This window comes from Nyctereutes procyonoides, unplaced genomic scaffold (genome assembly GCF_905146905.1).
Source record: "Nyctereutes procyonoides isolate TBG_1078 unplaced genomic scaffold, NYPRO_anot_genome, whole genome shotgun sequence".
Taxonomy (NCBI): domain Eukaryota; kingdom Metazoa; phylum Chordata; class Mammalia; order Carnivora; family Canidae; genus Nyctereutes; species Nyctereutes procyonoides.
Genome location: NW_026575051.1, coordinates 69,097,889 through 69,120,711, shown reverse-complemented (window position 1 = coordinate 69,120,711; position 22,823 = coordinate 69,097,889).

The window sequence follows — 22,823 nt, the reverse complement described above, 5'->3', positions numbered from 1 at the left end:
TCTTTTTTTTTTTTAATTTTTTAATTTTAATTTTTTAATTTATTTATGATAGTCACAGAGAGAGAGAGAGAGAGAGAGAGAGAGAGAGAGAGGAGAGAGAGAAGCAGGCTCCATGCATCGGGAGCCCGATGTGGGATTCGATTCCGGGTCGCCAGGATCGCGCCCTGGGCCAAAGGCAGGTGCCAAACCGCTGCGCCACCCAGGGATCCCGCCCCTGGCTCTTTATGTCGCTGGACATTTCTCATTTTTCAGGCATCTGGTTTTCAAACTCCTTCCCAAACCACCGTATCTCTAGTAACCCCTCATCTCTAGTAACTTCCCTTTCTTTTTCCCTTCATTTTATTTGTACCTTTGAAATGATCTTGACTAGAAGCTCCAGGAAGGCAAAGATCAGATCCGTTTGGTTCCCCATTGTATCCATAGAAAGGGTACTTAACACAGAAATAACCAGTACCTATCTACTAAATGAATGAAAAACTCAAAAATGCCTCAGGAATAATTTTTTATTTTTATGCTCTTTTAAGAAGGCTTTATTTCCAATCTTAAGTTTTATAAGTGGTATAGTATCAGTCAGTAACAACACACACACACACACATACGCACACATGCTATACTCAAGCCATTTTGATATCAGTCTGTTGCATACAAATCCCTTTCAAAATATGGTAATATTTTAAGCTGCAAAGTTTTTAATTTGACTCATTAAGCTTGACTTGTGTATTTACCATTCTTTGGCAGTTACTGGACTTCTTCAAAGACCCTGCAATCATTTCAAATCACGAAGACCCGACTTCTCTTGATTGTGCCATTATGGAAAACAAAGTCCTTCAGTAAAGTAGAACCCAGGGGTCTCCACCCACTTGTTTAACGCGAAGGGATTATGCAAGCAAGTGCCCGACAAGCACACCTTCTGACCCTGAAAGAATGTGATAACTCTGGAGGGCCAGAGGACACAGAAACATGCTGCAGAATAAAATAGGCAAGGGACTGCAGACCTCCACATGTGAATTCACTTATGGAAATTACTCTTTTGATGAATCAGAGCAATCACTGTGAAATGGTCAGATTTAAAGTGAAAGGTAGAGCCTGCCCATAAATTCTATGAAATTATGCATCTTAGACCTTTCCCGGGGCCTGGACCAAAGAGCAAATATCTACCTGTCAGATGGCTACAGCTGTATCTTGCTATCAGGAACCTAATAGGCAAATGCACTTTGAAGTTCCTGAGACTCATTTGTGTCCACATGTTCTTTAATCTCGTGCTCCCATTTTTGTGTGTTCCCCCAACACCTGGCTCTGGGAGGAAAACAGAAACAATATTCAAAGCGATGCCGCGCCATCAGTGCTGAGCACAAAAGCTCAGTGATGGATATTTTACTTATGTTACTCCAAGTTTGACTTGCAAAAGGCTGAATAAATCATCCCAACATCAATACACTAACATCCTTCAAGATGACTAATTTACTTTGTAGCAGGAGCATCTTCCTGAAAAGAAGGCACCTTTTGATGGAAAATAAATTCTCTCTACACACATATTTCTGAAGTGTGAGTATTAATCATTTTGGAAGCAGGGAGAAAATATGAACATTTTTTGATGAGGATCTAGTTTTATTAATAGAGACATGCATAATTCCATTTTAGCTTTATTCTAGCTCTTCTTTAGCAATTAGTTTTTCTAACAGTGACAGGATATTGTTTTTCTCTAGAGTTTTAACATGGAAAGAGCTCTGTTCTGTATAGATGTCATCATATTTAAAAAAAACAATTTTTAATTCAAATTAGATTATTAAAGACTATTACTAACATGAGATCTATTTTTAAATTAGCTCTCCTTGGGGGATCCCTGGGTGGCTCAGTTGTCGAGCGCCTGCCTTCAGCCCAGGGCGTGATCCCGGGGTCCTGGGATCGAGTCCCACATCAAACTCCCTGCATGGAGCCTGCTTCTCCCTCTGCCTGTGTCTCTGCCTGTCTCTCTCTCTCTCTGTGTCTCTCATGAATAAATAGATAAAATCTTTAAAAATAAATAAATTAATAATAATAAATAAATTAGCTCACCTTTAGCTTTATATACTTGGAATCACGAGATAAATATTTTCATTACATGCTTTGAGAAGTGTGGCTCTTCTTTCTATACTAAATAGATGTATGTCCATCGACCAACAGTTTGTCACTTTTCATAAAAGCCAATCGAAAAAATAACCCAATGTTTAAGATACCAAATATCTTAAGAAACAAAATGGTGGTCTTGCCCAAGATGGTTTACAGTCATAAGTGTTAAGCCATCAAAATATATAATGCAAATGATGAGCATTTGGATAAAGTTCAGGCTTTTCTATACCACCACCCCACATTTTTAATTAGAGTCTGATGCAAATACAAATAGTTATTCAGGGATCTTTTCCATATACCTAGCTTCTGAAGCTCAGCTTAAACTAAGTTTTATGTATTAGTTTATGCCTCACAGAGGGACCTCAGCCTTCAGACTACAATGTGAGTGAAAACAAAGATGGAAAAGGTTGCTGAAATGTATACTCTTATCCATCAATAACGGAAGGCTAAATATATCCATATATAAGTGAATCAATATCCACTCAAAATATTTAAATAAATATTTTAATATAAACCAATAGTATATGTGGAAAGGGGCAATACGTAGACACAGGAAATGTTTAAGAAACTGTCATTACCTGGTGTATATTGGATACCAAGGAAATACACATGTGCATCATGATGGTCTCACAGGAATCTTGGGAATTTAGAGTGGTGTTGATAATTCTAGTTCCCCAGACTGGGCTTAATGCTTCCTGAGCAGACTCTGCTGTGATGATTCTAAGTAACTTGACTGTCGGTTTAGGGTTCCTCTTTAATTATTGTCCAAACCAGTATATGATGTGGTACCATAATAATCACACTGCTATAGTAGTTGAAGGCTAGGGCTGTCTCACATATCCTGGGATGGTAGGGACCCTATCGATTGGAATAAACTAGAGAATCATCATGACAGTTTGTCCCATTTCTGGATTATTAGACTGCACTCCGTTGAAGAAGAGATATGTCCACTCATGTAGAAAATAATCAATAACTTTTAGTTCAATTAAAAATTACTCATTTTAGAACACTAAAGGAGTCTCTGGTTTAAAAGGTATTATATATATTGCTAGACATCCAGAAAAATGAAAAATGTATTCTTCCCTTTTTCCATAATATAATTGTTGCTGGGACATGCTCAACCCCTAGGCCCCATCTAAGGCAGTGATCCTTGCTTCTCTGCAGCTGATTATGGCCACAAGACCAGCTTTGATAAGTAAAATGTGAGCCGACTCAAGGACATGATTTATGATTGACTTGATACTGAGCTTTTCTGTTCAGTGGATGGAAAGTCAATGACTGGAACAATCTTGAAATCAACCATTGAAGGTAGTACATCCACTGTCAGACTGGATCTCTAGATTCCTATATGGGGCAGAGTGTCCACTCACCTGCAAAGTTCACTTCAGAACTGTTACAGGAGAGAGGAGGAAAATTATAGTTCTTAAACCACAATATTGCCTAATTTATCAGGCACCTAAAGGCTTTAAACCTATCTCATGAAAGGCAAGAACTTATATTAATCATCTCTTTTTGGTTAGGAGCAACTGCCTCAAAGGCAAAAGGTTGGAAACAGGAGGTTCCTTTTGGAGAACATGTCTGCAGTTCTAACAACCCAAATGTATACTTAGTCAAATGCTAGGAGAGTCACATGAATGAGACCAAAGATGACATTGTATAATTTCAAGAAGCATCTTTCATATCATAGTCTAGCTGAATAATGCCTCCTGGAATTGCTCACTGTACTACCTGGATAGACATACCCAGAGGCCCAGCTCTGTCAGGCATTTCACATGCCTGCTACACTAACACCATGTTGTCTATTCTAATTTGTCTCCTGGGAATACCAGACCAAGCTTGATCCCTCTTACTTTTTCCTGTTTCTTGACTGTTTATCTATAATCTATCACTTGTTTCATTCATTCTTATTTTGAAGCCTTTAGTACTCATTAGCATATCCTTCAACCTGCCTTCACACTTGTCACTCCTGTGCCTATTGTCCCAGTGTTAGGCCTGTTTCCTCAAATTAGCCATCCACCTTGCTTCCTGACTGATCCTGCACCTGAGCTACTTTTTGCACCCCAAGTTATTTTCCCTTGGCATCTTGGGATCTCTAATCCCTAGAGATGATTAAGCTATTAGAAGCTAGAGAAATTGTGGAAACTGAGTATCAGAGCAGATGCTCTATTGAGCTGAACTGGAAGAATGAAAGACTGTACCTGGAAGTTCTGAAGATCTCTTAGAGTACTACATGGCATCCAAGGAGGGCTATCAATGATCCCTGATAGCCTAGAGACTTGCTGTTAATCCTATATGTGGTCTAGCAGCATTGGCATCATTTGGGGGCTATTAGAAACACCGAATCTCAGGTCCCAGAGCTCCAGAATCAGAATCTGCATTTTCACAGGATTTTAATTTTAACAGGTGATTTGTATGCACATTAAAGTTTGCAAAGCACTGGTTGAGAAACTGGCTGGAAGGAGACATGGAGGCAGAAGATGGACACAAAACACTGTGTCCATGAAAAGATGGCTAACTCAACACTAAATCTTGCCAAGTAGTGACATTGAAGGAGCAATTCTCTCATACATAAGCTTTCCAGCTGGAAAGGGTATGTTGCAGGATTATTGGTAACTTTTCTTTAAACACTGTAAGGATATAGCGAGACTTAGATTCTTAAATTTTTATTTGCTAAGTAATATATTTTCACTTTTTAATAAATGATATTTTGCAGATAGATGGGTCAGCAGCTCCCAAGGTGGGAGGCAATTCTAGGGAATGTTTTCTCCTGTTTATTCTAGGAAGGGCCTTGAACCAATTGAAGAATGACAGCCTGAAGCATAGTCTGGGACTGATTGTCACATATGCCTCTAACAAGAAATAGAAGAGGTTTTTTGTTTGTTTGTTTGTTTTTTTCTTTCTTTCTTTCCTGTCTTAATACTTATATTAAAATACTATCCTTGTAGATGCACCGTTGGACTCCAACCTATTAAAATATATATAAAGGAATACAGCAGTTGTACCTATCAGTTTGGGTGAGAAAATAAATCAATCTGGACTAATTTCTTATAAAACCACTAATTTCTTACAAAACCACAGTCCTAGGAAGTCTGCTTAAAAGGCCATTAGTTTCAAGTTTTAAATACATTTACTAGGAAGTACCAATTTTCCAGTATGGGTACAGCTGTACCCAGTATGGTTAACACAAAGAAATAGTATCACACAGAAAGTGAGGGATCAGAGAGGATTGTGACAAATATTACATTGTAATTGAGAACTCCAGCTCCTCCTATGTTTATTACACACGCACAAAAACAGATTTGAGAAGCTCTGAAACCAAATAAACTAAATTTTCTTTCAATCACAACTAGACCAATTCCAGAATAGTAGACTGTGTGGAAGGGTTGGCAAGAACATAGAACATAGAAACAAAAGAGGGGCGTTAGGGATCACTTCAAGTGACCATAAATCAAAGCAGCTCAAGCTGGAGAAATGCCTTTAAAGCAAAGCCAGTGAGAAAAACAGCAGGCCCACACCAAAAGGGCTCTTGTGTGCTTTCTTTGTTATTCCTCCATTTCAAGCAAAAAGGATGACTAATATTACTTTGTTTCAAGAACAATAATTTTTAAATATCTTATGAAATTTTATCTGTGCTACAGATACAACTCCACAAAGAGCCACGGAAAGCTCACTCATGGCCCAATGGGAGGAAGTTACTTTCTTGACTGGTGTAGAGAGTAGAGGATGTGAAAAGGTTTTATAGATAATGAATGTCACCCAGCTACCAATCCAGAGGTCAGAGGATCAGAGTCATTAATTTAATCATATACTAGTTGAAGCTTCAAGCACTTCCTTCTTAAATGTATCTACTACTATCTTTGAAAAACTCTCCAAGGAGTGCCAATTCCGAGAATAAAGAAAACTTCAACACGCATCACAGCCCTGCCAACGAGGCTTGTGGGATGCTATTTTGATCATTTCTCTGCCTTTTAAGTGGAATCCAAAAGAAAATTTTGAAACAAAGAGTCTTGTTTTGAAGCTTTTATCCTCTAATGCAAACACCAAAACAAGAATCCCAGACAACTGTCTCATCCTTCCAACGCACATTCAAATGCGCACAATGGGATAATGGATCTGCCCTAATGAAGGATAAGGGAATTCATCAAAAAGTCTTAGAGAAGTAAGTGAAATGGTGTGGTGAATTCTAAATCCTAATGTTTTGGTTATTAGCACTTCCTGCTGGAGACAAGGGAACAGTTTGGTGAGAGATGTTAATAATGAAATACCAGGATGAGTGTCTGGAAAAGCCATGGTCATAGACAAACATACACAGACTATTACTGTCACTTACCTTGTTAGTATGACTGTATCTTTTACAGATTATCTGAGAAATACAATAAGATTAAAGAAAAAATTAAAGCAAATGCATTAAATGACTTTTTCAACTATCCAAATACAACTGTTTGGGTACCAATGCCCCTTTACATGTGCACCTATTTTCATAGCTCAACACAGGACGCAACTTGCATTTTGTATTTGATATTTTCATTTGATGTTGCTAGCATGATTTTTACTTCTGTAAAATTTTACAGTTATATTAGGCAAATAATACTCTTATTTTTAGAATACAGTGTGCTAGATGATTTCCCGCAATATAAGTAGATGGATCTTACTTGTTTTCCTCCATATACTATAAATAATACATTCATATTTATAGCTTCTAAGGGTTTTTTCGTTTATTCAGAATTATTTCCTTAGTATGATTGCCTCAATCTTGAATCTCCTCATCAAAAGATCTATTTATGGTTCTTTTTACAAAATGTCTACATTGCTTTTCCAGTTTTTCCCAGTTACACTCCTCACCAAACAATTGACAAGGGTAGCACCTTCACAAGAATGATAACTATCCTAAACAATTTGCCATCTACATATATGAACTGCATTTTTTCTTTAGTTTAGATTATTTTTAAATGTTTAAGGAAGATTAAATTTTTCTCACACACTTTTAAAAAAGATTTACGTGTGCAAATAACAATGAATGAAATAACATATTATTGGAATTATGACTATTGTATGTATAGGATTATGCATGTTTCCTTTTATGAATTGTTTAAATTCTCAGTTCATTTTATAATGAATATTAAATTTTATTTATAATCCAACTGAATTATCATTATATTGTGGTATTTACTCTATAATATTAAATGAGAATACTTTTTCTAACCTATTCTTAAAAATTCATTACATTTTAAATATTTTTTTTTTGAATTTTTATTTATTTATGATAGGCACACAGTGAGAGAGAGAGAGGCAGAGACACAGGCAGAGGGAGAAGCAGGCTCCATGCACCGGGAGCCCGATGTGGGATTCGATCCCGGGTCTCCAGGATCGTGCCCTGGGCCAAAGGCAGGCGCCAAACCACTGCGCCACCCAGGGATCCCTCATTACATTTTAAATATAGTTTTTTTCATTGCCTTTATTTGTTAATAAGTTTATAGAGAATGCCTTTTAAACTTAAAGGTAATACAAAGAATACATTACATTCTTCTGCATGTCAAAACATACAATTCGAAGGTAAATAAAAAAGCAGAACAACAGTCACAAGAACTTACTTGATAAAGCATCTTTCTACACCACATTTTTACACAAATTGCAACTGAAAAAACACAGTAGATTAAGAAAACAAAGGGAAAAAATCTCAAAAGGATAAATGAATGCAAGCCAACAAGTGGCAATATCTTTACTTGTGGCAAAAATAAAAAATGCGAATTTGGAGCAGAATTAGATATTGACCATTGCCTACTCACAACCTGGATGCAACAGGGCACCTGAGCACTCCAGGTCCACATTGCTTGCCCCTCCCTCTTCTGCTTTCAGCTGTGCTATTGCAAAGACCAGAGGAGCCAATTTCCAGAGCCCTCAGGCAAGGCAAACAGACTAAGTATGTAACCACTTCGTTCCTGTCATATGGGAACCAACATACCTAAACCCTGTGAAATGCAAATAACGTGAGGAAAGGGAAGGGGAAATCTGGCAGAAAAAAACAAGGAAGCTGTGAGATGAAGACTTCATATTGGATAAAGAACAGAAGTTCAGGGATCCCTGGGTGGTGCAGCGGTTTGGTGCCTGCCTTTGGCCCAGGGCACGATCCTGGAGACCCGGGATCGAATCCCACATCGGGCTCCCGGTGCATGGAGCCTGCTTCTCCCTCTGCCTGTGTCTCTGCCTCTCTCTGTCTCTCTCTATCATAAATAAATAAAAAAATTAAAAAAAGAACAAAAGTTCATAACTGAGCTGAATTAAAACCTGCTCAACTGGTTGGAATCTCCAGATTAAATTAACCATAGTCTTCCCATGCCCAAGAAGCAATAAAGATGTCAAAAAACATAAGTAAGTTACAAGAATATAGCATATCATATCAGAGTGGTAGCTGCTGGCTTCTTTCCTATTTTTATTTAACATTGCCGGAGATGTAATCTCTTGCTGTGAATAGTCAATACTATCAAGGTGTGGTGAGAATGGGACCCACATACTCTGTTAGATGGAATGAGGTGGCTGCTACGGGGCTACAAGTCCCCAGCTTCCCCTTCCTCAACTGGGTCCCTTGGTCCCTGACTTCCTAGCTGTGGTAAGGTTATTTTTAATTCTCATCCCAGATTTTTCCATCATCTCTTGATATCCAGCCTATCTTCCCCTAGTGGGATTGCCTATAAACACCTCTCTAGTCCCTAGCCTCCTATGCCTCCAAAAGAAGGACACTCTCTCACTTCCCCAAGAAGTCCTTAATTTTCTGCTCTTTTAGCATCATGCACAGTGAATCTATCCATTGTCTTGGTGAAACCTCTACATCCTTATATTAGGGACTGGACTTTCTTCAGTCTTCCACTATGAAGCCGATTCCAAGGGCAAGATACTCCAATATAATACTTCACATATTCTCTGAAACAACTGTGTTTGGCTTTATTCACCATCCTCGGGACTTCCCAAGATCAGCATGTAGGCAACGTTCTCAAATCAGCATACTCAAATAACGTCCTTCCAGAGAGACAGAGTCCTCGCCAAAAGTGAAATTATCTTTTTATCCTAGAAAATCAAACATTTGGCAACTTAATAAATGATTAACCCCAATTGTAAAGGTATCCCATGACAAAATTTCATAAACAATAATGAAAACAGCTACCATTTATCTTGAATGGTCATTTTCTAATAGGCTGGATGCTAACCAATGTTTTAAATATATTTTCACCTTTCACTTGGCAAGAATTAAACTTTGGATAAGTTCATACGTTATGTTTCTATTTCATAACTATTCTTTCAAAAACTAAGTGGCTTATCTAAATTTCATGACATGAATTTGTGAGTCAGTGAGAAAGATGTCAGTATCTACATTATATAGATAAAGAAACAGAGGCTCGGAAGGGTTTCAAAACTTAGTTATCATGTGTTGCCTAACTAATAAGTGGCCCAGTCAGGATTCAACTGATCTCACTGGAAAGCCCTTTCTCTTTTCTGTCTGTATCGAAATAGGTTATTTTTTGGTAACTGGCCGGTGATGACTCCTTTGAGGAAAATATGTCATGTTTCTTGGCATTTAAATAGCGATTGGTATGAATTAATTTCGTTATCGGGGCTGCCAAACAAGGAGCAGTTCTAGATTACGCCTTTATTGTAGCAGGAGAAGTTATAGGATCCTTTACTAGAGGATTCCCGTGGAAAACTCAATCAACGATTTTGCTAATGATGGTGGTGATTCAAGTGAAAATACAATATGTTGAAAATTTTTCCTCGGTTGAATATAGATCTTTTAGAATCTGAGTATGGAAAATATGCTCAGTGTTTTTTAAGAGTCTACTTCTGTTTGATAGATCGTTTCTCTTTCGTAAACATAATTTCTATTTGAAATCAGATATTTTCCTTTGCACCACAACCCTGTGTTCACATTCCTAGTCCTCCTGAATGCTTAAAACATTCTCTAAGCAAAGAAATAATCCTAAATAAATAATTCGCTGCACTGCTTTCAAGAACGCTAGATTTTAATTAGCTGTTTATTTGTTTGTTTACTTGTTTGTTTGTTTCTCTGCTTCCTCTTTGGAGGAAAGCCCAGTGCAAACAAGGGTTAACACAAAACCTTCAATTTTTGCAAAAGGAGCTTTCTTCCTTGGATCTGAATAACAACATATCTGTCCTGCAGAATAAACCACTCAACTGTCTCAGATATTTGGGAATGAATGCTTATCCACTAATTGGCTTCAGCTGTTTTTTCTCTTCATTATTTGAACTGAGAAAACAGCTGTTTTGGCAAATGGTTAAGCCCTAAGTCACATGGTTAGTGATTTATGCACTTCAACGTGCTAATAGATGCTTTGTAGAACATGGTTTTGTTTATTTGATTGTTACAGGCCGTAGTTAATGAATCATGACTTTCCTAAAACACGCAGTGAACCCAATCTCATGGAGCAGCTCTTAATTTGGTGGGGGGGGGGTCGTTTTAGAACATTTTTTTCAGCTTATTATAATTTGCTTGATTTTACCTCTCCAGAATAACAGGAAAACGAGGAGAAATTGGAGATAAAGACTTATGTTTTTATGAGAACTGATGTGCTTGCAAGTGAGCAGGGAGTCAATTATAACAAGAACACAGTACAAGTGGGGAAGAGAAAAGAATAGAGAACAATTGGCCTTTTGAATTATTTGAACTAGCCATACTTCTTGGTGTTTCTCTTTGAGCATGCTCATTAACATCAAGAGCATAGGCATTTGGTTACATTCGCCTCTTTCGGCATTAATCGACTGAGACTAGGATGAAATTACTTATCCAAAAAGGTTTTTTCTTACTACCACGATCAGAAGAGGTCAATCACAAATGTGATTCACATAATTGATTTAATCTTCCATGATTAAAATAATTTCTGTCATCTCAATACTAGTAATAATAACAATGATAATAATAATAAATGCATTCGACTCGATTTGATGAGCTACAATCACATCCACAGTCAACATGAGATTAAAGCAATGAGCAAAATAGCAAGCTTTAAGATGAGACTTTATTTTTAAAATCTGATGTCTTCAAGTAGTCTTTCTTAAGTCAGACACTTGAGATGATACTTTTCAAAGATTTTCAATATGGGTCACTTCAGTCTCTGCAAGTTAACTAGTTCTAGCTTTTGATTGATGTCAGAAGATTATTGTCTTACTTAAGGTTCATCTGATTTTTGAGCAGTTTCTCTCTCATGGGATGATGCCATGCTACTATTGAACAGAATATTAGAACTCTAAAAACTCAGTCCTTTCACCCTACGGGTAGGGAAACAGTTTCAGGGAGGTTAAATATGTTGTTGTCCACACATAGAAGCAGACAAATTCACTAAAAATCGCATATTCACAAGTCTTCAGAGCGTTTATAAGGTTTTGGTTTTGCATGTATGCCACGGCCTTGCCCTTGCTTTTGCCTCCACTCCAGCTATGCCCAGTCAGAACCATGGTTGGGATGAACTTGCAGGCATTTAGGACAACAGCTAGGAGAGTGGAGACGAGAACAGTTGAGAACCGGAGTTCACAGAAGGGGCTGATCACCGCCAACCTAGAGAACAGAATCATCAGATGGTGGCCCAATTGTTTTATCTAAATATTAATAGCAAGAATGAGTCTTGGCAGTTGAGGGGTTGGGGATGCTAAAATTTCATCACAACCATGCAGGAGGCAAAGGTGAAAGAGGAATGAATGTGACCATTTTGAAGAAGAGAATTGATTTTCACTCATGTCTTTATCGATGGAGATGAATGTCAAGGAGCATTTCTGAATCTCATGTGTGCGTGGTATTGGACAGATGGCTCCTCTCCCTTCCTGCTCTCTCAGCCCTTCTCGTCATCCTTTATCCATCCAGAACGGAAATCCAACTGTGCCCTGGGACTGAAGGTAAAAGGTACAGACAGAAATAAGTACAGTGGGTCTTAGGACGCTTGACGAAAGAACAGAACATCATTGGAAGTGAAGGAAGGAGCACATCATTGGATGCTTTTCATAAGGTGTGTATGGCGGTGAATAGTGAATCCCCCAAATTCATGTCATTCCTGGAACCTGAGAATGTGACTTTACTTGGAAATAAGATCTTTGCAGATGTAATTAGTTGAGATGAGGTCATCCCAGATCAAGGTGGGCCCTACATTCAATATGACTGGCATCCTTATAAAAAGAGAAGAGATACAGAAACAGCGCAGAAAGAAGCTGGCCGCGTGAGGACAGACGCAGAGATTGAATGATGCGTCCACAAGCCAAGGAATGCCAAACATTGCTGGCAAGCCACCAGAAGACAGACGAGGCGTGACGGGATCCTCCTCTACAACCTTCAGAGGTAGCACGGCCCTGCCTGAGCCTTGATTTTCGACTTCAAGCCTCCAAAACCGTGAGACAATAAATTTCTGTGGTTTTAAGGCACCCAGTTAGTAGCAGGTTGTTACAGCAGCCCTAAGAATTCAGTTCACTAGGAAGGGCAGGAGGCTTGAACTTTCATCGAAGCTAAGTGATTCTTTGGGGTAGGCAGAGAACCCAAAAGCATGAAGAGTGAATGATAAATCCTCAGAGCAAAAGATCTAGACTACACTAGACCCCTTAGTCTCAGAGATGTATAAACAAAAGAAAGAACAAATTACAAAGAGGAAAATGTTTTAATATACAAGAGAGACACAGAGATAGTACTCTCAAAATATAAATATTTCTTACGATTATAAGAAACATTGAGGTCTCTGGTAGCAACTTATAAAAAATTTAAAGAGGAATTCAAATTAAAATGCAATACGTTTTATCTACTTAATTGGTCAGCAAAGCTAAGAAAAATTGTTGAACCTATTATCAAGGAGCGTGCATCGAGACAGGCACTCCACACTGCTATCCAGAGTGTGACCTCCCAGCGTTTTGTTGCTGACCCACAGCTAGAAAGTTAAGCATTTAGAAATATTTATAAGAGATCAATCTTGCTATGAAATCCCAAAGAGCGATTTGTAGACTTGTCTGTTTGGGAGCAGTTTAGACAAGCGTAGCTGCTCAAAGTCACATGGTGAATCTCACGTCTTCTGAATTGCATATGAATCAGAAAAACAGGACCATGTTTCTTTTTTTTTTTTTTAAGTGTTTATTTATTTATTCATGAGAGACACAGAGAGGCAGAGACCCAGGCAGAGGGAGAAGCAGGTTCCATGCAGGGAGCCCGATGCGGGACTCAATCCCGGGACCCCAGGATCACGTCCTGAGCCAAAGGCAGACGCTCAACCCCTGAGCCACCCAGGCATCCCCAGGACCATGTTTCAACAAGAGATATTTTTTTCAGCTTTCTAGAGATATTACAAAAAAATAACATGTATAAGTTGAAGGTGTACAATGTGATGATTTGATACTTGTACGTATTGTGAAATGATTAGCACCATAAGGTTAGTTAACACCCACCCCCTCTCACATCATCACCGTTTTCTTTATGGTGGTGATTACTTTTAAGATTTACTGTCTCAATAACTGTCACCTCTACAATATAGTTGATTATGGTCCCTATGCTGTGTGTTACATCCCAGTTCTTACTCCCGTTATAGCTGGGAGTTTGTACCCTTTGACCAGCATGTCCCCATTTTCCCCATCCCCCAGCCCATGGAAACCACCATCCTACTCTGTTTTCTTGAGTTTACCCTTTTGGGATTCTACAGATGAATGAGAAAATACAGTATTCGCCTTGTTTGTCTGACTTATTTCACTTAGCAAAATATCCTTAAGATCTATCCATGTTGTTACAAAAAGCAGGATTCTCTTCTTTGTAATGGCCAAATAATATTCCATTATATATATGTATATATATGAGATATACATAATGATATATACATACATATATATAATGGAATATTATATATGTGTGTGTGTATATATATCTCCCACATTTTCTGTATCCAATCATCTGTTGATGAACACTTAGGTTGTTTCCATATTTGAGCTACTGTGAATAATGCTGCAGTGAACATGGGGGTGAGATATCTTTTTAAATAGTGATTTTATTTCCTTCAGATAAATGCCCAGAAGTAGAATAGCTGGGTCATATTATACTTCTATTTTCAATTTTTTCAACAAGTGATATTTTAAGGTTAATTTATCAGGTATAACTCAGAAATATATAAAAGTATTAAAAATGTAAGCATTTATATGTTAAAACTTGTATATTTTACATTTTTTCTTTGAGAAGTACTTCTTTCTTTTTCTTTTATTATTTATTTATTTATTTATTTATTTTCTTTTATTAAGTTTTTATTTAAATTCTAGTTAGTTAACATACAGTGTAATATTAGTTTTAGGTGTACTAAAAGTGATTCAATGCTTCCATACAACACTACAATTAGTTTTTTTTTTCAATTAGTTTATTTTAAATCAAATCTGTTTCGTAATTTATGGCTCAACATTATTAGCTAAATTAGGGAATTCTGTCTATATCATTAAGTTTTAACTCAGGAGTAAAACAGTTTCCATTTATTTTTTCTTAAAGAAAAACACCTTATTCGAGGCAGTACTCAATTCTGGGACTCTGGGATCACGACCTGAGCTGACGACAGACACTTAATGGAATGAGCCACCCAGCCACCCATAAGTCACAGATTCTTGAACATTTATTTAATACATAGGCTTTATTGGTTACTTTTATATTTAATATTTTTGACTAGATTATACATGAATGTGTTCAAAATTTTAAACATACAAGAAAGCATTTGATCAGAAATATGTCCCATTCCCACCCTCCAATTCCATCTTTTTTTTTCAAAAGGAAATAGCCATTTTTATGTGTCCTCCCAGAAATATTCTCTAAATATAGAAAGACTCTAGGTATCTATGTATTTCTATATCCTCCCCACAAATAATAATACATGATACACACTGTTCTATATCTCGCGTTTTCAATTTAATATCAAAATTTGGAGATGATTCTATAGTAATGTGTATTTTTTAAATGGCTGCAAATGTATGAATATATTTAAATAAATTATATATATTTTATATAAATTGTATATATTTATTTACATATATATTTATTTATACAATTAAATAAATATATATATATTTATTTAATCTCTTCCCCAGTGACAAAACAATGCGGTTCCTTCTAATATTTTTGGCATTATAAATAATGCTGAAATAAATATTATTCCACATACATGAACACATATGCAATTCTTCCTGCAAGATACTTTTTTAGAAGTGGGTAGCAATTTAAGTTTTGACGGATGTCTTCAAACATTTCTATGTAGTGATCACGACAATTTACATTTATATATTAGTGTTTTAGAGTGTTTTAATCTTTGTCTTAATTATACTCTTATTATAAATAACATATTACATTTATTTGAATTATGGCTTTTTAATTTTCTTTCCTGAAACTCTCTCTTTAAACCCTTTGACCATTGTTTTTTGAGGGGTTGCTGATTTTTTTTTAACTCTACATATATTTAAGAGGTTTTACCCTTATCTGTAATATGATTTCTAAATAGTCACATCTATTTTTGGTTTTTCTTTCAACTTTTAAAAATTAAAAAAACTTTCAGTTTTATATATCCAAATTTGAGGATCTTTTTTTTTTATGGTTTCTTTGATTAGATACCAAATAAACAGAAGCTTTTCTCATTCTGACATTATAAAATGATCTTTCATTTTTTTTATAATAGTAATTTGGTGTTTCTATTTTTAATTTATATCATTAATCCACTCAGAATGTATTCTATCATAAGCAAGTCTCAAATATTTTGTGACTAATCTGTTTCCTCCTATTGTACTGACTTTATCAACTACTAACTTTTCAGTATATTTTCATTGATTTTTGAGCTCTATTTGTATCAAAGATTTTCTGATTAGTCTTTATAAAATCATAACTTTAATTTTTGTAACTGGCATGGCTAGGTTTTCAGTATCTTTCTTGGAATATTTCTGGATATTCTTGTTTGTTTATTTTCCATTTGAGTTTCATTTTTATGTTTCTCATTGTTGTTATAATTTTGATTGGGTGCTAACTTTGACACTGAAAGAATATCTTAATGTAAGTCTGTAAGAATTTCAAAAATAGTACGATTAATTCTAAAAATACATTTATTGTATTATGATTATAAATATAATTTCTTATATAAAACATAGATTAATGCTAGAAGTGAAATGTCTGTTATATTAAATCTTCCTATGTGAAAAAAAGATACCTTCTTTTATACCTGTCCATAGCAATGGAAAGATTTCTTGATTTTTTCCATATTTCTTATTAAATTTATTTTTAATTTTTGATGCTTTTGTAAAGTAGATCTTTTAGAAGGTTTTCTAACTTGTACTTCAAATGCGTAGAATTCTTATGTTTCTATCTCATGTTTCTATCTATATACCATCTGAATTTTCTTGTATTTCATAGAAGTTTTTGGATTACATCTGTTTTAGAAATACAACTTACTTTCCTAAAAATAATAATTATTTTAATTACTCTTTTTCTAATATTAGATATATGTGTGTATGTATCTAATATTTAGATATTGAATCACACATACATATATTTATCATATAATTGCATTAGCTTATGCCTCTGGACAAATATTGTACAATAGTGACAGGCATTCTTGTCTTTTTCTTTTTTTAGTAGCATTCTTTTTTGATTCCTCTCAGTTAAGTGTTGATCTAGTTTTTAAATGCCGAGATAAAAGCATTTGCATTAAAGAATTTTCTATTTATGCCAATTTCTATTTTAAAAATATTTTTCAAAAATAGATACTGATTTTTTTCTAGTATCTTTTTGTTTGTTTTTCAAATATCTTTTCATCAGCCATGAAATGTCTTACTTGAATAAATGGTGACTATTATTAATAGATTCTGAAATATTGAACTATTTTTGACTATTTCTGTTTAAAAACCCGCTTGATCATCAGGTTGTGTGTTCTTTTAATATGCCACTGGGTCCTATCTGTTAATAGTACATTTAAAACTTTTGCATTTCTATTCAATAAGTAAGACTGCTCCATAGTTTTCTTTTTTGTGTTCTTTTTTAGGCTTTGATATAAATATAAACTGGGAACCTCAAAAGTGTATGTTACACTTTCTTTTTTTTTTTTTTTTCTTTCAGAAAGAAAGAGAGAAACTGAGTGCATGCCCAGTGGGAGGAAGGGGAGAGGGAGGAGAGGAGAGGGAGAAAGAGAATCTTAAGCAGACTCCACTCTGAGCTTGGAGCTAGACTTGGGGCTTGATCGCAGGACCCTGAGATCCTGACCTGAGGAAATCAAGAGTCGAGGACTTAACTGTCTGAGCCACCCTGGTGCCCCTTCTTTTTTCTCAGCACAGTTTGATAATGTGGTAGTTGCTACGTAATATTTGGTACAATGTAAGCATGAAACTGTCTAGTCCTTGTGTCTGTTTTGATCTGATAATTTCTATGCTGAGAATTCATTTAGTACACCAAGTTTTTCACATTACTTGTTTATAGTTGAGAAAAGCAGTTTTAGATATTTTTTTAAAAAATTAAATGTCTGTCATTAGTTTCTCTCTTTTCTTAATTTGTGCATTTGAATTTGCTTGCCTTATCTCATGGTTAGGTTAGTTAACATCTTATTTATCTGACTTTTTCTCTCAAAGTTTCAGTTCTTTGATGATTTTATTCTTGCTTTCTAATTGATTGATTTTTGTTTTTAGTGTGTTTCATTTCTACTTATTCTTCCTTTGGATTATGCTATTTTTATACTTCCATATTTTCAAGTTGAATGGGAATTTAATGTTTTCATTCTCCACTTTTATTAACAATATGTTAATAGTCAATTAATCAGCAAATAATTAATTATTGTAAGATGAATTTTAATTTTTTTGACCACAACGTTAGCTATATGGAATACATTCTATTAAGTAGGATTTTCATGATCATAATTTTCTAGCATGGTGTAAATTTGATTTTGATCTTCCCTTTTGATGAAAGAACGAATTAATAGAAACAAAATTTGAAGATTGTGGTGTAGTTTTGCCTTTCTAAAAAAAAATTTCTAGCATGTATGCATAGGTATATATGTATGTGTATAGAATGATAATGAACCTCACTTACAAGAACATATAGTCTCTGTATTCAGAATGTGTAGATTGATATAACAGCTATATTTTTATTTATGTCTACTTTTAATCTCTTTATCTTAACTTCATAATTTTAATGTGTCTAGGGTTAAAAGGCTTTAATTTTCTCTTTGGTGGAAAATTGACTTCAAGGTTATCTCAAGTTACTTGATGATAACTCTTGGCAGATGTGCAATATCAAGAACATCACTTATTTCACTGGTAATTGTGAAATTATATAACACATCATCATATTCTGTATAAATTGTGTTCTTCCAAAAAAGTTCTATGTTTTGCATGTGACTTTTTATCTGCTACTGAAAAACATTTTGCGTACCTTCTTGTTTGGAAGTATTAAGATCATTAAAAATATCTGATAGACAAGTCAATCTGATTGAATACTTCATGAATCTAAAATGTTGAGATCAACTGTGTTTTTCATCCTAATTCCTCACAAAGCTCTTTTTCCCTTGATAATTATTATACCTCAGGATAGAATATCCAGTTGTTCATAATTAGTAGACTGGTAGTTATTTATAGAAAGAAAAACCTTGAACTCAACACATCTTTTATCTACCTCATACATTTTATTACATTACAAAGCATATTGTTCATTTCAACTGACATTATTTTGATACCAAAATTTCTCAAAATAAAGGAAGTATTATAGTAATTTATATTCAAATCTTTATCTAGTTGCTACTTTAGAATAATTTTCTGTCTATGCACCTGTGTCATCAGAACATACTCCTACTCAAAATTAAAATATTACTTGACAGTGCAATCCTTTGTAGTTCATATAATTCATATCTATTTGTATTTATTAACAATGAACTGAAAAAAATTCTTTTCCTTCATAATACTATGTTCAGGTTACGCATATACTAGACATAATTGCCATTTTTGCAAGATCTGTGTATTTGTCAAATGACTCTGAAAAATGTTTTGCTAGTTTATTATTTTCATGAGTCAGTTTGCCATGTAATTAATTAGTTTCTGAATAAGTAGAGCCATGCTGTCATTGGAAAGTAGTGTTTATGGAGCACCTGGGTGGCTCAGTCGGTTAAGCGTCTGCCTTCGGTTTGGGTCATGATCCCAGGGTCCTGGATTGAGCCTCATATTGGGCTCCATAGTCATCAGGGAGTCTGCTTTTCCTTCTGCCCGCAACCCCAATCATGCTCTCTCTCTCTCTCTTTTGCTCTCACTCACTCTCTCAAATAAATAAATAAATAAATAAATAAATAAAACCCTTAAAAAAAAGAATTTGTGACTTAAATAAGTATGGAAAAAGGTTATATTTGCACATTCTCTCATTCACTTTAATACAAAGATATCAAGTAATTTTTACAAGATCTATCATTTATTGGCCTTCTCTGAATTCCATCCATTCAAAGTGTTGAACTTTTTCAAACATCAGGCTCATAGCATTCCAGTGGGATGATAACCAAATCAGTCATGACCGTGTCTAGTAGTATATCAGGAACCCCATTTTGATCAGTAGGTAGACGCTGGCATGTACTGCTCTCCCCAACCCTAGTATCCACTAAGTCCAGGGCCAGTCTGTGTGTACATGCATGCTCCAAACTAGCCTGTACTCTTAGCCAAATAATTCCTTGTAACTAGAAATCGGTTACAGCATAGACATACACTAAATAATAGTAGGTAGATACATCTAATTTTATTGATATATATTATATATATTCATATTCATATATATTCTAGTTTCTTCTGTTGGATCTAAAATCCTGCCTTGGAAGATAACCACATTAGACAATAACTGCCAGCTGCAGATCCTTACAGAATGGCTAGACTTTCCTCCCAAGAATTAATTTCCAAAAACTGATAATCAAAATCTGAAATTATTCAACATGATGTTCTTAGTAACTTATTTGAATGCGTGATTTTCACTCCAGCATTCTGTAAGCGAACTGTATCCCTCAGAAGAGACCCTGTTAGAATATCACTCCTGGTGTGGCAACCACGACTACAGGGTGCCTAAGCTGGCAGTGGCAGAGACCAATCCTGGACCCCTTTATGGCAAGATCCCCGAAGGGAGAATGGTGTCATCCAATCATCAGCTGATCACATTGTACCCTTTCATCATAATGGAAGCAAATGTTTGTCTTTACTCAAATAAGTCTTCTGGATCTGAATATGCCTTCCTTGACCATAATTCTCCTACCAGAACTACCACCTTAAGAAATGCCTCTTCACTGCCTTAGTATTACACATAATATTGTTTCTGATCAAAGAACTCGTTTCACAGCCCAGAAGCAGCTGGGTTGCTGGAAAGGTGAGGTGGCTAACTTAGTTACAACACCAGTTGGATTTTGTCTTACAGGATGCAGTGTATCCAAGACCAATAAGCGATCTGTCTTCCAAGAGCCAAAATAAACAAATTCAGATATCAAAGAGTGGAAGAGTGGCTATCCTTGCTATAAAAACTCATTAACCTGGGCACCTGGGAGGCTCAATTAGTTAAGCATCTGCCTTTGGCTCAGGTCATGATCCCAGGATTGTGGGATCAAGCCTGGCACCAGCCTCTCTGCTCCATGGGAAGCCTGTTTCTCCTGCTCCCTCTGCCTGCCACTCCTCCTGCTTATGCTCTCTCTCTCTTTATAAAATTAATAAATAAAATCTTTAAAACAACAACAACAAAAAAAAAAACCTCATATAACCCATTTGCAGAATTTTTGTTTCCCTGAAGCTTTGGGCTCTGACAGTTTGGAGATCCTGAGTTCCACAGGAAGCCTCTTGCCAACATGAGATGCAATAACAGTTCTACTGTTGTTGAATTGGAGGATGAGACAGCCCCCAGGTCATTCAGAGTTTCTCATGCCACTGAACCAGGAACCAAGCAACTCCTTTGACTGACCATGATGATCAAAGGAAAGTGTTTTCTGCTACGTGACGGGGGCAAGGAAGGCAGTGTCCAGAATCATGGAGTTCTCTATCTAATAACAAATATTAATAGTAAGGTATTGCATCCAAAAGTTGGCTTCAATGAGGATTAAGACTCTTCAGGAATAAAATTTTTTAAATCTCATCAGAGAGTGAACTCTGAAGACGTGACGGCAAAGAAATCATGAATGGCTAGTAGAAAAAGTAAGTTATAATTGTCACCCAGGGCCCCATGACCAGTTACAGCAATACAGACTATTGTGGTGATGTGCATGATGTGCATATATAACTCATGATTTTATATAAATTTTGTTGGAAGTTAACTTTACAATTACAATCTTCTTACAAAAATTAACAGAATATTCAGATGGGCTTGTGGCTGAATTTGAGGAGTAACTAACATACCACAGAGATGAACACCATGACGGCTAGGTCAGCGCCTCTTCTCATTTTGGGAAAAGGGAGAGAACATCTTCATTTGTATAAAGGTTAGTTGCATATTGTTAAATAGAAACAGAGAATTGTTTTTCTTGCGTGAAAGATTAGCTTGTGAGAAGAGTGAGTAGAGATGATATATAGCTGAAGAGGTAGACTGTGCCATCAGCGAACATTGACCTCCCAGCTTCATCTCACCCTCATCCACTGGCTTGTCACATGGGAGAAGGAGCTCTGCAAACCAGGTTTCTGCTCACTCAGCCAGCAACAATGTAAAGCTCCATCAACAGGGAGATCTACAGGGTCCATGTGTAAGGAAAAAGTATCTTCCTTCTCCTGTTTCCAAATAGTAATCCAGTCTCAGGTTCAGGTGAAAGGCAGGAAGCAAAGCTTCTTCACCCCTCCAGTCATAATCCATGCCTATAGCAGCATTTAAATCCAGTTGGTAGTTTTTCCAAACTGGAAACTACCAAAATCCAGACTCATGCCAGCCAAGATGTGTCCCTTCCCAGATGTCTGAGCTTCAGCTCAACAGAGGCTCTAGACCCCCAAACCTCTAAGTTTTAATCATTCTAACCTGTTCCATGTCTTTCCCTTGGCCTTACGTGGCAGATGCTTCCTCAGTTGCTGCCTCTGCAATAGCACAGAATTTTCTTTTTACTCTTGTAGTTACCTAGCTTGCAAATACATAGCTAGATATAAACCACAGGGTTTATTCTAATAATTTATATTGTTCCTAAAAGGAGCTATATCCTAAAAGGATCTTGACTGATACATCGTATAAACATATAATTAGGCAACAATGCTGAAGTGCAACGCTAATCATAATCGTCCCTAAAACTTAACTGATCTGTTGCCATGTGATTGGCATGATTCTGAATTCATTATATTAGGGTCTGATTGCAAATGGCCTTAGCCAACAAGTTCAGAGATTCAGACATCCAGTAGGTAGTAAGAACTCCCCCCAACAGGGTTTAGAAAATCAGGGGAATGAACAGATTTATTTTTAAAGAGATAACTTCTGGTATTAGTTTGAAGTATTCAAATTTTAGGAAAAAGATAATGGAAATATTAAGATAGTAAGTGGACAATTAAGTCAGCTGAGCAATGATAAAGGACTAACCAGGAAAGGAGGGAAGGGCTTTAATGAGAAGCATTCTGTGAGTATTAACATGGGGCTTAATAGTTGACATAACATGAGTAAAGAAGAGGACAATGGAAGGGTGACTTTGATGTTCTCAGACTGAGGGGCTGGCAAAGAGGATCACCGATACCAACAGCGATGTGTGAAGAAAGGGGTTTTCAGAGAGCCGAGC